This window comes from Bos grunniens, chromosome 26 (genome assembly GCF_055505025.1).
Source record: "Bos grunniens cultivar Pamir isolate PY7600 chromosome 26, Bosgru_T2T1.0, whole genome shotgun sequence".
Classification (NCBI taxonomy): Eukaryota; Metazoa; Chordata; class Mammalia; order Artiodactyla; family Bovidae; genus Bos; species Bos grunniens.
In genome coordinates this window covers 12,250,219-12,267,618 of record NC_141190.1, presented here as the reverse complement: position 1 = coordinate 12,267,618, position 17,400 = coordinate 12,250,219, and the positions used below count along the sequence as shown (strand labels likewise).

At 39.2% G+C, this 17,400-nt stretch overlaps 1 non-coding gene across 1 annotated transcript; it reads right to left on the bottom strand.

Moving 5' to 3' along the window:
- Nucleotides 1-2,597: 2,597 nt before the first annotated feature.
- On the bottom strand, nt 2,598-2,658 carry LOC147344025 (U7 small nuclear RNA). Its single transcript, XR_015155911.1, has one exon. It is a non-coding gene; the product is annotated as a U7 small nuclear RNA (small nuclear RNA).
- Nucleotides 2,659-17,400: the final 14,742 nt, after the last annotated feature.

Genomic DNA, 17,400 nt, shown 5'->3' with positions numbered 1-17,400 from the left:
GATCTTTTCAAGAAAATTAGAGATACCAAGGAAACATTTCATGCAAAGATGGGCTCAATAAAGCCCATCTTTATTGGTACGGACCTAACAGAAGCAGAAGATATTAAGAAGAGATGGCAAGAATACACAGAAGAACTGTACAAAAAAGATCTTCATGACCCAGATAATCACGATGGTGTGATTACTCACTTAGAGTCAGACATCCTGGAATGTGATATCAAGTGGGCCTTGGGAGGCATCACTATGAACACAGCTAGTGGAGGTGATGGAATTCCAGTGGAGCTATTTCAAATCCTGAAAGATGATGCTGTGAAAGTGCTACACTCAACATGCCAGCAAATTTGGAAAACTCAGCAGTGGCCACAGGACTGGAAAAGGTCAGTTTTCATTCCAATCCCAAAGAAAGGCAATGCCAAAGAATGCTCAAACTACCACACGATTGCACTCATCTCACACACTAGTAAAGTAATGCACAAAATTCTCCAAGCCAGGCTTCAGCAATATGTGAACTGTGAACTTCCAGATGTCCAAGCTGGTTTTAGAAAAGGCAGAGGAACCAGAGATCAAATTGCCAACAGCCGTTGGATCATCGAAAAAACAAGAGAGTTCCAGAAAAGCATCTATTTTTGCTTTATTGACTATGCCAAAGCCTTTGACTGTGTGGATCACAATACACTGTGGAAAAATCTGAAAGAGATGGGAATACCAGAGCACCTGACCTGCTTCTTGAGAAATCTGTATGCAGGTCACGAAGCAACAGTTAGAACTGGACATGGAACAACAGACTGGTTCCAAATAGGAAAAGGAGTACATCAAGGCTGTATATTGTCATCCTGCTTATTTAACTTATATGCAGATTCATCATGAGAAACACTGGGCTGGATGAACACAAGCTGGAATCAAGATGGCTGGGAGAAATATCAATAACCTCAGATATGCAGGTGACACTACCCTTATGGAAGAAGGTGAAAAAGAATTAAAGAGCCTCTTGATGAAGGTGAAAGAGGAGAGTGAAAAAGTTGGCTTAAAGCTCAACATTCAGAAAATGAAGATCATGGCATCTGGTCCCATCACTTCATGGCAAATAGATGGGGAAACAGTAAAAACAGGGGCTGACTTTATTTTTCTGGGCTCCAAAATCACTGCAGATGGTGATTGCAGCCATGAAATTAAAAGACGTTTGCTCCTTGGAAGAAAAGCTATGACCAAATTAGACAGCGTATTAAAAAGCAGAGACATTACTTTGCCAACAAAGGTCCATCTAGTCAAGGCTATGGTTTTTCCAGTAGTCGTGTACGGATGTGAGAGTTGGACTATAAAGAAGGCTGAGTGCCGAAGAATCGATGCTTTTGAACTGTGGTATTGGAGAAGATTCTTGAGAGTCCTTTGGACTGCAAGCAGATCAAACCAGCCCATCCTAAAGGAGATCAGTCCTAGTGTTCATTGGAAGGACTGATATTGAAGCTGAAACTCCAATACTTTAGCCACCTGATGCGAAGAGCTGACTCATTTGAAAAGACCTTGATGCTGGGAAAGATTGAGGGCAGGAGGATAAGGGGACAACAGAGGATGAGATGGTTGGATGGCATCACCGACTCAATGGAGATGAGTTGAGTAGCCTCTGGGAGTTGGTGATGGACAGGGAGGCCTGGAGTGCTGTGGTCCTTTGGGTCGTGATGAGTCGGACACAACTGAGCAAATGAACTGAAATGAACTGAACTGAACTGAATTTATTATCCACATGTTTTTAATCATTTTTAGTTTTTATCTAGATGCCTGTTTAATAAACTACATGACTTTATCCATTATCTAGCTCGCAACCAATCACCATGTAAGACTTGTGGGCATAGCCAGTGCTCTGCCACTTTGAAAACTATAAAGTCAGATTGGTCAACTCTGGTGGGTTAGATGCCGGAAATATCAGGATTTTCAGCAACACCAGCCAGCCATTTTGACTACCATGTCAATTGATTCAGATTGACTGAGAAGCAATGTTATGAACTCTGTGGGGAGTATGTGTTGCTATAACTGAAAACCTCAGCTCCCAAGTGGCTTACTTGGGTCATTCAACCTTCATGAGAAAGCATAGCAATCATTGTGTTCACATTGTTACCATGGTGACCAATTCTGCTAAATAGAAATCCTGGAAAATGCCCATCATAAGGTTGTATTGTTGTTTAAAAAGCGTGAGTAGTAAAACATGTTTATATCATAGATTTGGTCTCACTGGGGTTGAGTTATGTTCCTAATATGTGGCCAGATGTTTTGTATCAGTCTCCTCTTCTCAAAAAGTAAAAAGTTTGCTATACAGGCATTCTTGTTTATGAATATCAGCATATATGTTTCCACAGATTATTTTGAGCAGGAGTGGTCTCTGGTGGGTCTTCCCAGGTGGCTCAGTGGTAAAGAATCCACCTACTAATCCAGGAGACCAGAAGACACTGGTTTGATCCCTAGGTCAGGAAGATGCCCTAGAGGAGGAAATGGCAGCCCATTCCAGTATTCTTCCCTTGAAATATTCCATGGACAGAAGAGCCTGGTGGGCTACAGTCCATGGGGGTGCAAAGAGTCAGACCCAGTGAGCACGCATGCTAACTAATGGTTTCTGGCGAGGCCCAGAAAACCTGCTAGACAAATTCTAAAAGAGCTATAACACTTCCACAGAGTATTTTAAATTAGTTTCATGTACTTTGTGTTGAGGGGAAAAAAAATCTCTGAAACATACCAACCAAATCTTTGAAAAATGATTACATATATAAAATCTATCATCTTAAAACATTTCTTTTATTTTTATTGAGACATAATTGACATATAAAATTGTGTGAATTTAATATATACGATCTGTTGATTTTATACCTTTATATACTGCAATATGAATACCACCATAGCATTAACTAATATCTTTCTCATGTTGCATAGTTATTTCTTTTTTGTTGAGAGACCATTTAAGATCTAAAACCATTGAGGTGTATAATACAATATTGTTAACTATAATCACTAGATTAGAGAGATCTCCAGAACTTACTGATCTTCTAACTGGAAGTCTGTACCTTTTAATGAACATCTCCCCAAACTGAGTAATCCACAACCCCTGATAACCATTATTCTACTCTCTGCTTCTAGAAGTTTGGCTTTTAGGTTACACGTATACAGGCTGTCATAGAGTATTTATTGTTCTCTCTGATTTATCTCACTTAGCATAATGCTTTCAAAATCTGTGTGATCAGAAACAGAATTTCTTTCTCATGGCTGAATAATATTTCATTTTATGGGAAAATAGATATAAATACAGAAGCTATACATAGGTGTATACATAGATCTTCTTTGTACATCCAATGGATTTATGGAGATTTAGGTTGTTTCTATAGCTTGGTTATTGTGAATAATGCTGCTGTGAGACTGTATATATCTTTTCAATATCCTGATTTCATTTCCTTTGGATATATACTCATAAGTGGGATTGCCAGTCAAATGGCATTAATAGTTCCATTTTAAGTATTTTAAAAAACTTTCATTCTTTTCTCCATAGTAGCTGAACCAATTTATATTTATATATAAATAGTGCACAATTCTCCACATCCTTACTCCTTAAATCTTGTCTTCTTAATGATAGTCAGCCTAATGGGTGTTAGGTGATATCTTATGGTGGTTTTGATTTGCATTTATCTGATGATGAGTGATGCTGAGAATCTTATCTATGTACCTGTTATCCACTTGTATGTATTCTTTAGAAAAATTTCTATTCATTCTTCTGTCCATTTTAATTGATTATTATTATTGAATTGTATGAGTTCTTTACACTTTGGATATGAATCCTTTATCCACTATATGGTTTACACATATTTTCTCCCATCCAAAGGTTCATTTCAGTTCAGTTCAGTAGCTCAGTCATGTCCGACTCTTTGCGACCCCATGAATCGCAGCACGCCAGGCCTCCCTGTCCATCACCAACTCCCGGAGTTCACTCAGACTCACATCCATCGAGTCAGTGTTGCCATCCAGCCATCTCATCCTCTGTCATCCCCTTCTCCTCCTGGCCCCAATCCCTCCCAGCAGCAGAGTCTTTTCCAATGAGTCAACTCTTCGCATGAGGTGGCCAAAGTACTGGAGTTTCAGCTTCAGCATCATTCCTTCCAAAGAAATCCCAGGGCTGATCTCCTTCAGAATGGACTGGTTGGATCTCCTTGCAGTCCAAGGGACTCTCAAGAGTCTTCTCCAACACCACAGTTCAAAAACATCAATTCTTCGGCACTCAGCCTTCTTCACAGTCCAACTCTCACATCCATACATGACCACAGGAAAAACCATAGCCTTGACTAGACGGACCTTTGTTGGCAAAGTAATGTCTCTGCTTTTGAATATGCTATCTAGGTTGGACATAACTTTCCTTCCAAGGAGTAAGCGTCTTTTGATTTCATGGCTGAAGTCACCATCTGCAGTGATTTTGGAGCCCAGAAAAATAAAGTCTGACACTGTTTCCACTGTTTCCCCATCTATTTCCCATGAAGTAATGGGACCAGATGCCATGATCTTCGTTTTCTGAATGTTGAGCTTTAAGCCAACTTTTTCACTCTCCACTTCATCAAGAGGCTTTTGAGTTCCTCTTCACTTTCTGCCATAAGGGTGGTGTCATCTGCATATCTGAGGTTATTGATATTTCTCCCGGCAATCTTGATTCCAGCTTGTGTTTCTTCCAGTCCAGCATTTCTCATGATGTACTCTGTATATAAGTTAAATAAACAGGGTGACAATATACAGCCTTGATGTACTCCTTTTCCTATTTGGAACCAGTCTGTTGTTCCATGTCCAGTTGTACCTATTGCTTCCTGACCTGCATACAGATTTCTCAAGAGGCAGGTCACCTTTTCATTGGTTGGTTGTTTCTTTGCTGTGCCGAAGATTTATAGTTTGATGGTTTGTTTATTTGTTTATTTTTTGTTTATTAACAAATAAATCTCCCATTTGTTTATTTTTTATTTTGTTACTGTGCTTTTGGCATCATATCCAAAAAAAATCAGTGCCAACAGCAACATGAAGATTTTCCCCTATGCTTTCTTCTAGGGTTTTTACAATTTCAGATATTTTGTTGAAGCCTCTAATCAATTTTGAACTAATTTTTGTGACTAATGTAATATTGGAGTCCAATTTCACTTTTCTTCATGTGACTATCCAGTTTTTTTAACACCATTTATTGAAGAGACTAATCTTTCCCCATTGAGTATTCTTGGCTCTGTTGTTAACTATTAGTTGATCATATACATAGGCTTATTTTTTTATCTCTATTTTGTTCCATGTTTGTACAGTTCTATTTTTATGCCAAGTTAGTATACTATTTTTATTGCTATAGCCTTTTACTATAGTTTGAAATCAGAAAGTTTAATGCTTCCAGCTTTGTTCTTCTGTCTCAAGATTAATTTGGCTATTTGGGATCTTCTGTTCAGCTCAGTTCAGTCCAGTCACTCAGTCATGTCCGACTCTTCAAGACCCCATGGACTGCAGCATGCCAGGCCTCCGTGTCCATCACCAACTCCCAGAGTTTACCCAAACTCATGTCCATTGAGTTGGTGATGCCACACAAACATCTCATCCTCTGTCGTCCCCTTCTTCTCCTGACTTCAATATTTCCCAGCATCAGTGTCTTCAAATGAGTCAGCTCTTTGCATTAGGTGGTCAAAGTATTAGTGAGAGGGTAACAGGCAGGAAGGCCAGGGGTCTCCAAACGGAGGAAATAGCCTGCAAGTGTCAGACATTTTTGTCTCTCTTAAGTGGCAATGGTTCCACCTGAAGTTAACTATTCTCAAACCTTGAGTTAACCAATACATTTTTCTTATGGAGATGTTTGTCTTAAGCTACATTAATGTACTGTGCATTTACCCCAAACTCTGTCTTCAAGTCGGTTCCACCTAAGGGCTCAGAACCTACTTGACAAACCAATATGTTATACTCAGATATTGTTCCCATAATCTATGTAAACAAAACTATGTATATGGTAATCTGCCTTTCTACAAGATTCAAGTTAATCATTTTATGGCCCGGGATGAATCGTCTGGTATCAAGATTATCCCAAAATAAATCTTATGGGTGAGGGTCCTGGTGCCATTCTGAGTTTTAAGACATTCCTTTCTTTCATTAACAGACTGCTAGTGACTACATAGGAAAAGGCAATGGCACCCCACTCCAGTACTCTTGCCTGGAAAATCCCATGGATGGAGGAGGCTGGTAGGCTGCAGTCCATGGGATCGCTAGGAGTCAGACACGACTGAGCGATTTCACTTTCACTTTTCACTTTCATGCATTGGAGAAGGAAATGGCAACCCACTCCAGTGTTCTTTCCTGGAGAATCCCAGGGACGGGGGAGCCTGGTGGGCTGCTGTCTGTGGGGTTGCACAGAGTCGGACACCACTGAAGTGACTTAGCAGCAGCAGCAGCAGTGACTATATAACATCCAGCTGAAGACTAGCAGGGGGGTACTCTTTCTGCCTCCTTCTGATGCCTATGTCAGAATCTTTCTATATCTCCTTTATACTTCAATAAAACTGTATTACACAAAAGCTCTGAGCGATCAAACCTCGTCTCTGGCCCCGGATTGAATTCTTCTTCTCCAGAGGCCAAGAATCCCAGCGTCTTTTCATTCAGCAACAACCTTTCATTAGAGTTTCAGCTTCAACATCAGTCCTTCCAGTGAACCCTTCAATGCTCAGGACTGATCTCCTTTAGGATGGACTGGTTGAATCTCCTTGCAGTCCAAGGGACTCTCAAGAGTCTTCTCCAACGCCATAGTTTAAAAGCATCAATTCTTCAGCACTCAGCCTTCTTTATAGTCCAACTCTCACATCCGTACATGACCACCGGAAAAACCATAGCCTTGACTAGATGGACCTTTGTTGGCAAAGTAATGTCTCTGCTTTTGAATATGCTGTCTAGGTTGGTCATAGCTTTTCTTCCAAGGAGCAAACATCTTTTAGTTTCATGGCTGCAGTCATCATCTGCAGTGATTTTGGAGCCCAGAAAAATAAAGTCAGCCACTGTTCTCACCGTTTCCCTATCTGTTTGCCATGAAGTGATGGGACCGGATGCCATGATCTTAGCTTTCTGAATGTTGAGCTTTAAGCCAAGTTTTTTACCCTCGTCTTTCACTTTCATCAAGAGGCTCTTTAGTTCTTCTTCACTGTCTGCCATAAGGGTTGTGTCATCTTCATATCTGAGGTTATTGATATTTTTCCTGGCAATCTTGATTCCAGCTTGTGCTTCATCCAGCCTAGCATTTCTCATGATGTACTCTGCATATAAGTTAAATAAGCAGGATGACAATATACAAAGGGATCTTTTGTGATTCTATACAAATTTTAAAATTGTTTTTTTCTGTTTCTGTAAAAATGTCACTGGAATTCTGATAGAGATTGCATTGAAACTGTAGATGGCTTTGAGTAAAATGTACTCTTTAGTAACACTAATTCTTCTATACATAAACAATAGCTATTTTTCAATTTGTTTCTATCTTCTTTAATTTCTTTCATCAAAGTCTTATAGTTTTCATTATACAGGTCTTTTACTACTTTGGTTAAATTTATTTATGAGTTTTTTATTGGTTTTGATGCTACTATGAATGGCATTGTTTTTCACTTCTTTTTAAGATATTTGATTATTAGCATATAGAAATGCAACTGATTTCTCTATATTAATTTATATTCTGCAGCTTTACTGAACTTGTTAATTAGTTTCAACACTTTTTTATTTGAGTCTTTAGTATTTTGTATATGTAAGATCGTATTATCTGTAAAAAATCATAATTTTACTTTTTCCTTGACAATTTGGATGCCTTTTATTTATTTATCTTTCTTTGATTGCTCTGACAGGAACTTCCTGAACTATGTTGAGTAAGAGTGCTGAGAGTGGGCATCTTTGTCTTATTCCCAATTTAGAGTAAAAATTTCAGCCTTTCACAGCTCAGTATGATGTTAGCTGTGGCCTTTGTTATATATGGGCTTCCCTGATAGCTCAGTTGGTAAAGAATCCAGCTGCAGTGCAGGAGAACCTGGTTTGATTTTCCTGGGTTGGGAAGATTCACTAGAGAAAAGATAGCTTAGCCACTTAGTGTTCTTGGGCTTCCCTGGTGGCTCAGCCAGTAAACAATCCACTTGCAATGTGGGAGACCTGGGTTCAATGCCTGGATTGGGAAGATCCCCTGGAGAAGGGAAAGGCTACCCACCTCAGTATTCTGGTCTGGAGAATTCCATGGACTGTAGAGTCCATGGGGTCACAAACAATTGGACTCAACTGAGTGACTTTCACTATTGTTATATATGGTCTTTGTTGGGGAGTGGATTGCATATCTTCACTTCACTTAGTTGTTCTGGAATTTTATGTTGTTCCTTTATTTGGGACATATTCCTCCTGCATCTCATTTTGTCTAACTTTCTGTGATTGTGATTTCCGTTCTGCAGGCTGCAAGGTTGTAGTTCTTGCTTCTGCTGTCTGCTACCTGGTGGATGAGGCTAAGAAGTTTGTGCAGGCTTCTTGGTTGGAGGGACTGGTTCCTGCCCACTGGTGGGTGGAGCTGGGTTTTGTCCTTCCAGGAGGCAGGGCCATATCAAAGGGCATGTCTAGAGGGCCGTGGGCTCAGTAAGACTTTAAGCAGCCTGTCTGCTTATGATTGGGCTGTGTTTCAGCCCTGTTGATCGGCCTGAGGCATCCCAGCACTGGAAACTACAGGCTGTTGAGTGGTGCCAAGTGTTGGTAAGAAAGTGGTAACCTTCAAGAGGCCAATGAGGACCTCCCAGAACTGTTTCCACCAGTGTCTTTGCCTCTGCAGTGAGCCACAGCCATCCCCCGCATCTGTAAGAGACCCTCCATTATTTTCAGGCCATCTGGCCCAGTCTCTTTGAAGTCACTGCTTTTTTCCCTGAGTCTTTATGTGTGAAACCTTGTGTGTGCCATCCAAGAGTGGAGTTTGTTTCCCCCAGCCCTGCAGATTTACTGTTCTCAAACCCCACTTGTCTTTAAAGTCATATTCTCTGAGGGCTCCTTCAGTCACCAGACCTCCAGGTTGGGGAGCCTGATATGGGGCTCAGAACTTTCCCTCCTGTGGGAGATCCTCTGTGGCATAATTATTTTCCAGTTTGTAGGTCACCCACCTGGCATGTAGGAGATTTGATTTGATCGTGGTTGTGCTGCCTCCTAGCATCTCACTGTGGCTTCTTTTTGTCTTTGGATGTAGGGTATCTCAGGTTGATGGAGGCTTCACTCTCTGGAGTATAGCAGGGTTCAGGGAAGGACCATTCACATAATTTGAAGTCAAATGCCAACATTTTATCAGTCAAAGGAAATCATAGGTCTTGTGCAATTTGGAAATACAATCTTACTCTATGATCAGAGGGAGGAAAATCATAAGCACTATATGGACAATACAAGGCAGTTGGAGAGATATCAAGACTCGAGCCAGGATTCCTACTACTATACTTACCATTCTGCCTGATGGTTTAAGTCAAAATACCAGAGACAAGGAAGGATATTTGGATATCTAATAAGAAAAAATAGTGAATTCATAGGATATAGCAATCACAAATATTCTTGTACCTAATAATAGAGTATCAAAATATAGGAAGCAAAAATTGACAGAATTAAAAAAATAATAGATAAACCCATTATCATAGTTGGAGGATTTAATAGTCCTCTCAGAAATTGACAGACTAGGCAGAAAGAGAGTAAAAACACATATCTGGAAAATACTGTCAATTAGCATCATCTAACTGATATTTACAGTACAATACACACAGCAAATGCAAAATAGACACATTCTTTTAAAGTGCACATGGAATTTCAACAAGATGTATCATTTGGGGGCCATAAAAGAACTCAATAAAGTTTTTAATGAAATTTTTCACATATATCTTCTTATCATAATAGAACTAAATTAGATGCCAGTAATAATAGTTATCCAGAAACTTCAGTCTTTTTCCTGACTTTTTCTTTTCTGCTAATTAAAGCATGTGAGGAGTATATTAGCTATTTATTGCTGTATGACAAATTACTCAAATTCAGCACCTTAAAAGAAAAAGAAATTGTTTTCTTACAATTTTTGAGGGGCTGGGAGCCATTGAACGGGGTGAGTCTGGCTCAGGGTCTCTCATGAGGCTGCAGTCAAGATGTGGACCATTACAGTCATTGATAGTCTTGGCTGTATTGTGCTTAATCTCTCAGTCGTGTCCGACTCTTTGCAACCCCATGGACTGTAGCCCACTAGGTTGCTCTGTACATGGGAAATTCTCCAGGCAAGAATACTGGAATAGGTTGCCATGCCCTCCTCCAGGGGATCTTCCTAACTCAGGCATCGAACCCAGATCTCCTACATTGCAGGTGGGTTCTTTACTATCTGAGCCACCAGGGAAAGGCATGACAGGGCTGGAGAATCAGTTTGCAAACTCACTCATGTGGTTAGTGGCAAGAGGCCTCAGTTCCTTGCCACATAGACTTCTCCATAGGGCTGCTTATGGCATGGTGATTGGCTTCCCCAGAGCAAAAATCTGCGAGAGAGATAAAACAACTAAGATGGAAACTGCAGCATCTTTTATAACCTAATTATATCATCAGTTATGCACTATTTTATTGGTCATGTAGAACAGCCCTTGGCACAATGTAGGAATGCTTTATAAAGATACAAGTACTGGTAGGTGACATTCATTGGGGACCACCCAGAAGGCTGGCTACTACAGGAAGCTTTTAAAAAGTATTTAAGCCCTGGTTCAACCTCAGATCTATTAACTCAGAGTCTTTGAGGATTGGGCACTTGCTTTATTTTTCCTCTTAAGCTCCCAAATGCTTCTCAATGTACAGTGTTGAGGAATATTACATAGTAGAGGAAATCCATTCAATATCATCAAGTAGTATCTGTGCATCAAGATCTGGTTAAACTTAATGGAACTCCAACCCTAAAAGGCAGAAAAGGAGTCATAAAAGGGACATAGGTTTTTACAAATCAATTAATCAAACAGAAACTCAATCTATAGATCAAAATTTTTGAAACATATTAATGTAAATTTCCATTACACCACTGAATATTTGCAACCTTTGCAAGCAGCTCATACCTTTAAATTTCTGTGGATTATTTCGACTAGCAGCCAAGTTTGGGAACCAAATCTTTACATGATACTCACCACTGGAGGTTACGTTCTTTCTACCTAGTTTGTTGTTAGGCTTTGCAAGTGGTGCCAGTGGTAAAGAACCTACCTGCCAATGCAGGAGACATAATAGACATGGGTTGAATCCCTAGGTCAGAAAGAGCTCCTGGAGGAGGGAATGGTAACCCACTCCAGTATTCTTGGCTGAACAATCCCATGGACAGAGGAACCTGATGGACTACAGTCCATGGGGTTGCAAAGAGTCTGACATGACTGAAGTGACTTAGCATGCATGCAGTTTGTGGCTGGGGAGGCTCTTGGGCTCATTCAGACTTTCTGAAAGGATGGTTTCATTTAACTGGCCATCCGGAGAAATACTAAAGCTGAGGTTGGAAGAAGCCAGCTTCAGCTCTGGGAAGAAGAGACAGTATTCCATGTTCCAGTGCAGTTTTTCAAAGCTGCACACAAGGTTTTCATGACTTTAAAGCTCCAGGTAGATAAGAGGAGGTCTGTAATGCCTTTCAGTTTCATGTTCATCTTTGAAAATATTCCCTTAGATCCAGACCTCAGAAGCACTAGTCTGATGGAAGTCATTTGGTTGAAAAGTATTCTCAATTACAAGATCTTTATGTTTGAAATTTCTCCATCTTAGTTATCTCTGTATTTGGAATCTACTTAGAATGTGAACATCATTTTTAAGAATGAATTCACAGTTTTATGAATAGGAAAAAGCTTTTAAAAATATCCTTCTGTTTTATTTCAGAACCTAGAAAACACACTCAAAGGAAAAAATATGAGCTAGTATTTGACTCTGTCATCTTTTTCTAATCATATTTGTTACTTACAAATTAGGCTTAGAAATGGATATCATTTACAGGGATTCAAGTACTGCAGATGTGGCAGCATTTTATATTAGGAAGAGCATGTATTTTAGTATCAGAAGTCCTAGATTTTGTCATGGCTCTTTTGATAACTCCCAGTATAAAAATGGACACTATCTTCATCTCCCTGGACCTCAGTTTCTAATTTTAAACAGCCAGAATTTAAACTTCCACATTTTAAGAGTTATCTTTCATCTCTGTTATTTAAAGTTTGTGATTTGAATCTCCTGTTTCTTAAAGGATTTTGGGTAACCTGACAGGGTGTGAGATTCAGCTTAAAGAGAGAAACCTTCACAAATGAAAAAAAAAAAAAAAAAAACACCTTGGAGCAGTAGGAAGCATTTTTCTGGATATAGCTTGTGATCCCCATGTTTTTCCCTGATGACTCAGATGGCAAAGAATCCACCTGCAATGCGGGAGATCTGGGTTTGATCCCTGGGTTGGGAAGATCCCTGGAGGAGGGCATGGCAACTTACTCCAGTATTCTTGCCTGGAGAATCCCCATGGACAGACAGCCTGGTGGCCTACAGTCCATGAGGTCGCAAAGAGACAGACACGACTGAGTGACTAAGCACATGAGCATACACACACCATGTTCTTACAACTAGCCTTTCTGGAGTACACATGGTGACGGCGACAGTCTGCGTGTTGAAAAGCAAATGTTTTTAGTAACATTTACTGGAATACAACTGGCTCCTAAGAGCTAGCTAAAATATGACCGATAAGAAAGTCAAGCGTCCTCTAAACAAACCCTGAATATAAACATTTGGATTTATTTTTGAAGGGTAAATGAAAATAATAAGAGTGATTATTTGCATTACAAAAGCATTTGTTGTTATTGTGAAATAATTATTTTTAGGAATGCTAATAACACTAAGAAGTGATTTACCTTTTACAAGCCTCATATATGATTTTGTATAGTGTCCAAATTATAATTAAATTTTAAAAGCATATCTCTAATGAGAAATGAGGTATGCCTATATCTCTAAGGCATTTATGAACCCAGCTGTGGATTTATAGCTTTCCTTTTGGCATAGAGTTTCAGGAAATCTAAACATAACACCTATATAAGGGTCTTCCAAGTCAGAAGACTTGAGCAGTCCTAGAGGATTTGCTGACTATCCAAAGAAAATTTCAATTCCAGTGCTGTAGTTCAGATACATCAGTAACCTTCTGATGTGCTGGAATTCACAAAGACTAATATCTGGATTCTTCAAATTGAGATGTTAGAGATCAGCTATTGAAATGAAGAAATGGGGGTCCCAGGCTATTTGGTGTAGATTTCTACCATTTTAGAGTAGACTTACAATGGTTAAAGGTGTTATTTTTCTGGCTCATGAATTAGAAAGAGATAGTTTAGTGGAATGCCTGAATCAATTCAATATGTCCAGAGATTGTATGTTACAGCATACATCCCCACCTTCACTTCTGCCTTCAACAACGGAAGTTGCTGTTTTCCTAAGCTGTTTTGCTATTTCGTAATTTGCTCCCTAAGCCCTGACTTAGTGTGGGCTATAGATGAGTGATGTGGGATTTAAGGTGACAAGAGATAATAGACCTTCACTTCTCTAAAATAAAGACCCTGTACAAGGCTATGGGGAAAACGTCACTTTTTAGAAGATGAGGTGGACCAGGAGAAAAAATGTTTCCGATTTCCTTATGCTAAACCTCAAAATGATGATGTTTCCCCTAAATGTTCTTCTTCTTCTTTTTTTTTTTTTACTTTTTTAAATTGAAGTATAATTGCTTTACAATGTTGAATTAGGCTTCCCTCATAGCTCAGTCAGTAAAGAATCTGCCTGCAATGCAAGAGACATAGGTTCAATTCCTGGGTTGGGAAGATCCCCTGGAGAAGGAAACAGTAATCCACTCCACTATTCTTGCCTGGAGAATCCCATGGACAGAGGAACCTGGCAGGCTACAGTCTATGGGGCTGCAAGAGTTGGACACAACTGAGTGACTAAGCACACATTAGTTTCTACAGTACAGCAAAGCAAATCAGCTATATGTATACAAATATCCCTTCCCTCTAGAACCTCCTCCCACACCCCTTTATCTCACCCCAGGTCATCACAGAGCACTGAGCTGAGCTCCCTGTGCTATACAGTAGCTTTCCACTAGCTGCCTATTTTATACGTGGTAGTGTATATATGCCAATCCTAATCTCACAATTCATCTCATTCTCCCCCTTCCCCTCCACTCCGTGATGTTTCTTTAAAAAAATTATACACATTTCTCTCCTTTTACAAAAAACACAATTTAATCTTTTCTTGATACCTCCAAGACATCAATACGCATGAAGGTGACTTTTCTGTGCAGAGATTAGCTTCTTTCTCCCACTTTCTCTTTCTTTTAATCCTTTAATATCATGCTGATATTTATTCTTCTTTCAATTTGTCCACCTTTAATTGTTTCCTCCATTTTTTTTTTGCAGTTTTCTCTTTCTAATATGATAGTGAAAAACAAGCCAACTCAGGAAGCATAGTTTGTAGGGGAAAGATTATTGATTGAACTTAAACAACAACAAAAAAAGCCTGCTAAGTCACTTCAGTCGTGTCTGACTCTGTGCGACCCCATAGACGGCAGCCCACCAGGCTCAACCGTCCCTGGGATTCTCCAGGCAAGAACACTGGAGTGGGTTGCCATTTCCTTCTCCACAAAAAAAGCCTATTTGTATGTTTATATCTGGAAGGAAATACATCTTAATGTAGTAGGAGTTTTCTCTGGATTGCTAGAGTGTTTTAAATTTTATTTTCTTCTTTTAAGTAATTTTCCCAAATTTCTGCAATGACCATGTACTTACTTTATAATTTAAAAAATAATTGATGTCATATTTCAGTATGCTTTATTGATTTTGAATCTAAGTTCTGTCAGTACAAGGTAGATGTCATCTTGGTTAAATTACCACTAAATGACCTTGTAAAATTAGAACACCTCTCTGAGCATCATTTTATTTATTGTAGAATACCTCTCCCATAGAACTAGGAGAATTAAATAAACTACACCGAGTGCCTAGCACACAGAATGATTAAAAAAATATAAGTACATTTTAAAGAATTTTGTGGTAATTGAGGGAAAAAGACTTAAGGAACCAAATTACCTAGATGGAAACTAGAGACTTGGTGAAAATGACAATTATTTTAGCACTCAGAGTCTATTTCTGCCAAAGTTTGCATATCATACTGTTTCCAAAAAACTTGACTTATGAATAAGTGGGTGTAACATACCCCACTGAGTTGTCATATTTTAGAGTTGGGGGGGCACTTCAGAAACCACTGAGCCTAAAACTTTAACAGTAGAAAATATTAAGAGGAAGTTTTATCTAAGTCTTATAATATAATATTAATAGCTTCATCTACAAAACACCCTCCAAGAGTGGATATTCATATAGTTTTTGGCAATCTACTTGGAATTAGTTGTTATCATCCTAACAGTATTTTTTGAGTCCCTGGGCCTCAGAGTAGTGACTGGAATGGAGAAGAGACAGGGAGAGAAAAACCAGAAGAGAGGAAAAAAGTGCTTGAGAAAGGATATGCAAAGGCATCAACCCTTAACAGCGAGTCCAGAGTGATAACATTTATCTTTAGCTAAAAATATACTTGGAAAAGGAAAAACTGTTCCCTGCAATTTTATAAACCGCGTAACTAAGCAAAACAGATATTTCCTCACTGACATGCTGGGGTTTCCATATTTCAGAAGAATTTGTGTGCCATCTATCGTGTCAGAGATGAATGAACTCAGGAGAATTGTCTGTTTCTCATTTGGAAAAGGAGTGAGGCTATAAGGGAAGTCAGTGTTTAGCAGGAGAGTCCCTTGGACTGCAAGGAGATCAAACCAGTCAACCCTAAAGGAAATCAACCCTGAATATTCATTGGAAGGACTGATGCTGAAGCTCAATACTTTGGCCACATGATGCAAAGAGCTGACTCATTGGAAAACACCCTGATGCTAGGAAAGATTGAAGGCAAAGGAGAAGAGGGTGGCAGAGGATGAGATGGCTGGATAGCATCACCAACTCAATGGACATGAATTTGCACAAACTCTGGGAGATGGTGAAGGACAGGAGATCTTGGTGTGCTGCAGTTCATGGGGTCATAAGGAGTCAGAGACGACTTAGTGACTGAACAGTTTGCTGATGCTAAAAGCAGAAAAAAGTGTGGTGTTTAGAAGAATTTCTATGTGATCTTCTGTTCTTTAACTCAAAAATCCCTCATGTTTGTATTGAGTAATAAAACTCATAGAAATATTTGTATTTGTTAGACTAATATCTAACTTTTCCCCCCTTGGCTAGCTAGTCTCATAAATAGGCTAATTTGGGGGAGGGGCAATGAGTGAGTTCCTTTTCAGCTTATGAAAAAAGTGTTAATTATTCCTTGGACAAGGCTTTGAACTCTTGGAAAGCAGCTCTCCCTTTGACGGAACTGTTTCTGTCTGTTGCTCTTATCTGAAAGCAGCCACCTGGTTTCAGGTCAGAGGAGGGGAAAGAGTTTAATTAAGTTTCCCTAATACTGATTTGATTTCAAAAGCCTCAAAAAGTACAAACACAGTAGTTGTGCCTATGATCTATCTCCCAGATCACCCTCCCTTCCCTTTTGCTAACTTTACATGTTTGGATTTCAGCTGAACATTGTTATCCACCTAAACCTGTCTTATAACAGGTATATAGAAGCTATGAATGAAGGTACCATTCCACATGCCTTGACACATGAGGCTCCCTGTGCACTGATAAACCTGTGTAGAGAAATAGTAACATTAGTTAGTGAATTTAAAGTCAAGCAGTTAATAAAGTTAGTGGTTTGAACATTCATTTGGACACTTACTTATGCTTTCATTTAATATTTAAGAATCTACCACAGTCAAGCATTATACTAATAAGTATTGATAAGATGTCAAGACACATTTGGTCCCTGTCTTCTGGAGATTATTATCAAAACACAAAGAATATTAGAGCGCATTCTTATTTTAGCCCGGAGTCCCGGGGTAGTATTGGCTATTCTCTCCGTAGTTGTTTGTCCTCAGATTGGTCATTTTGTCTCTCTGTGCCCCAGTTTCCACACTTGTAAACCATGGGGACTGGGTGTGACCTGTAACAGGCTTTCTCAAAGTATGGTTCAGTGCCCAAGTGCAGACGGTCCAATTTTGGTCCTGACAAGTTCAAATGCCCAAAGAATGGGCATTTAAAAACATTCAGTACAATTTGACAGAATAATTCTATGTATCTAGACTCTCATAAGTACTGGAGGTGTGAACTGAAGTCTTTGTTTTATTATTTCAGTTTTTTACTAATTCACTTTTGCAAAAGTCTCAGTTCATGATAGATTTGTAAATAAATCTATAAATAAAAACTGGTTCCATCATCATAGATAAGTGGTTATAAGAGAATATTTTTTATTAAAAGAGTT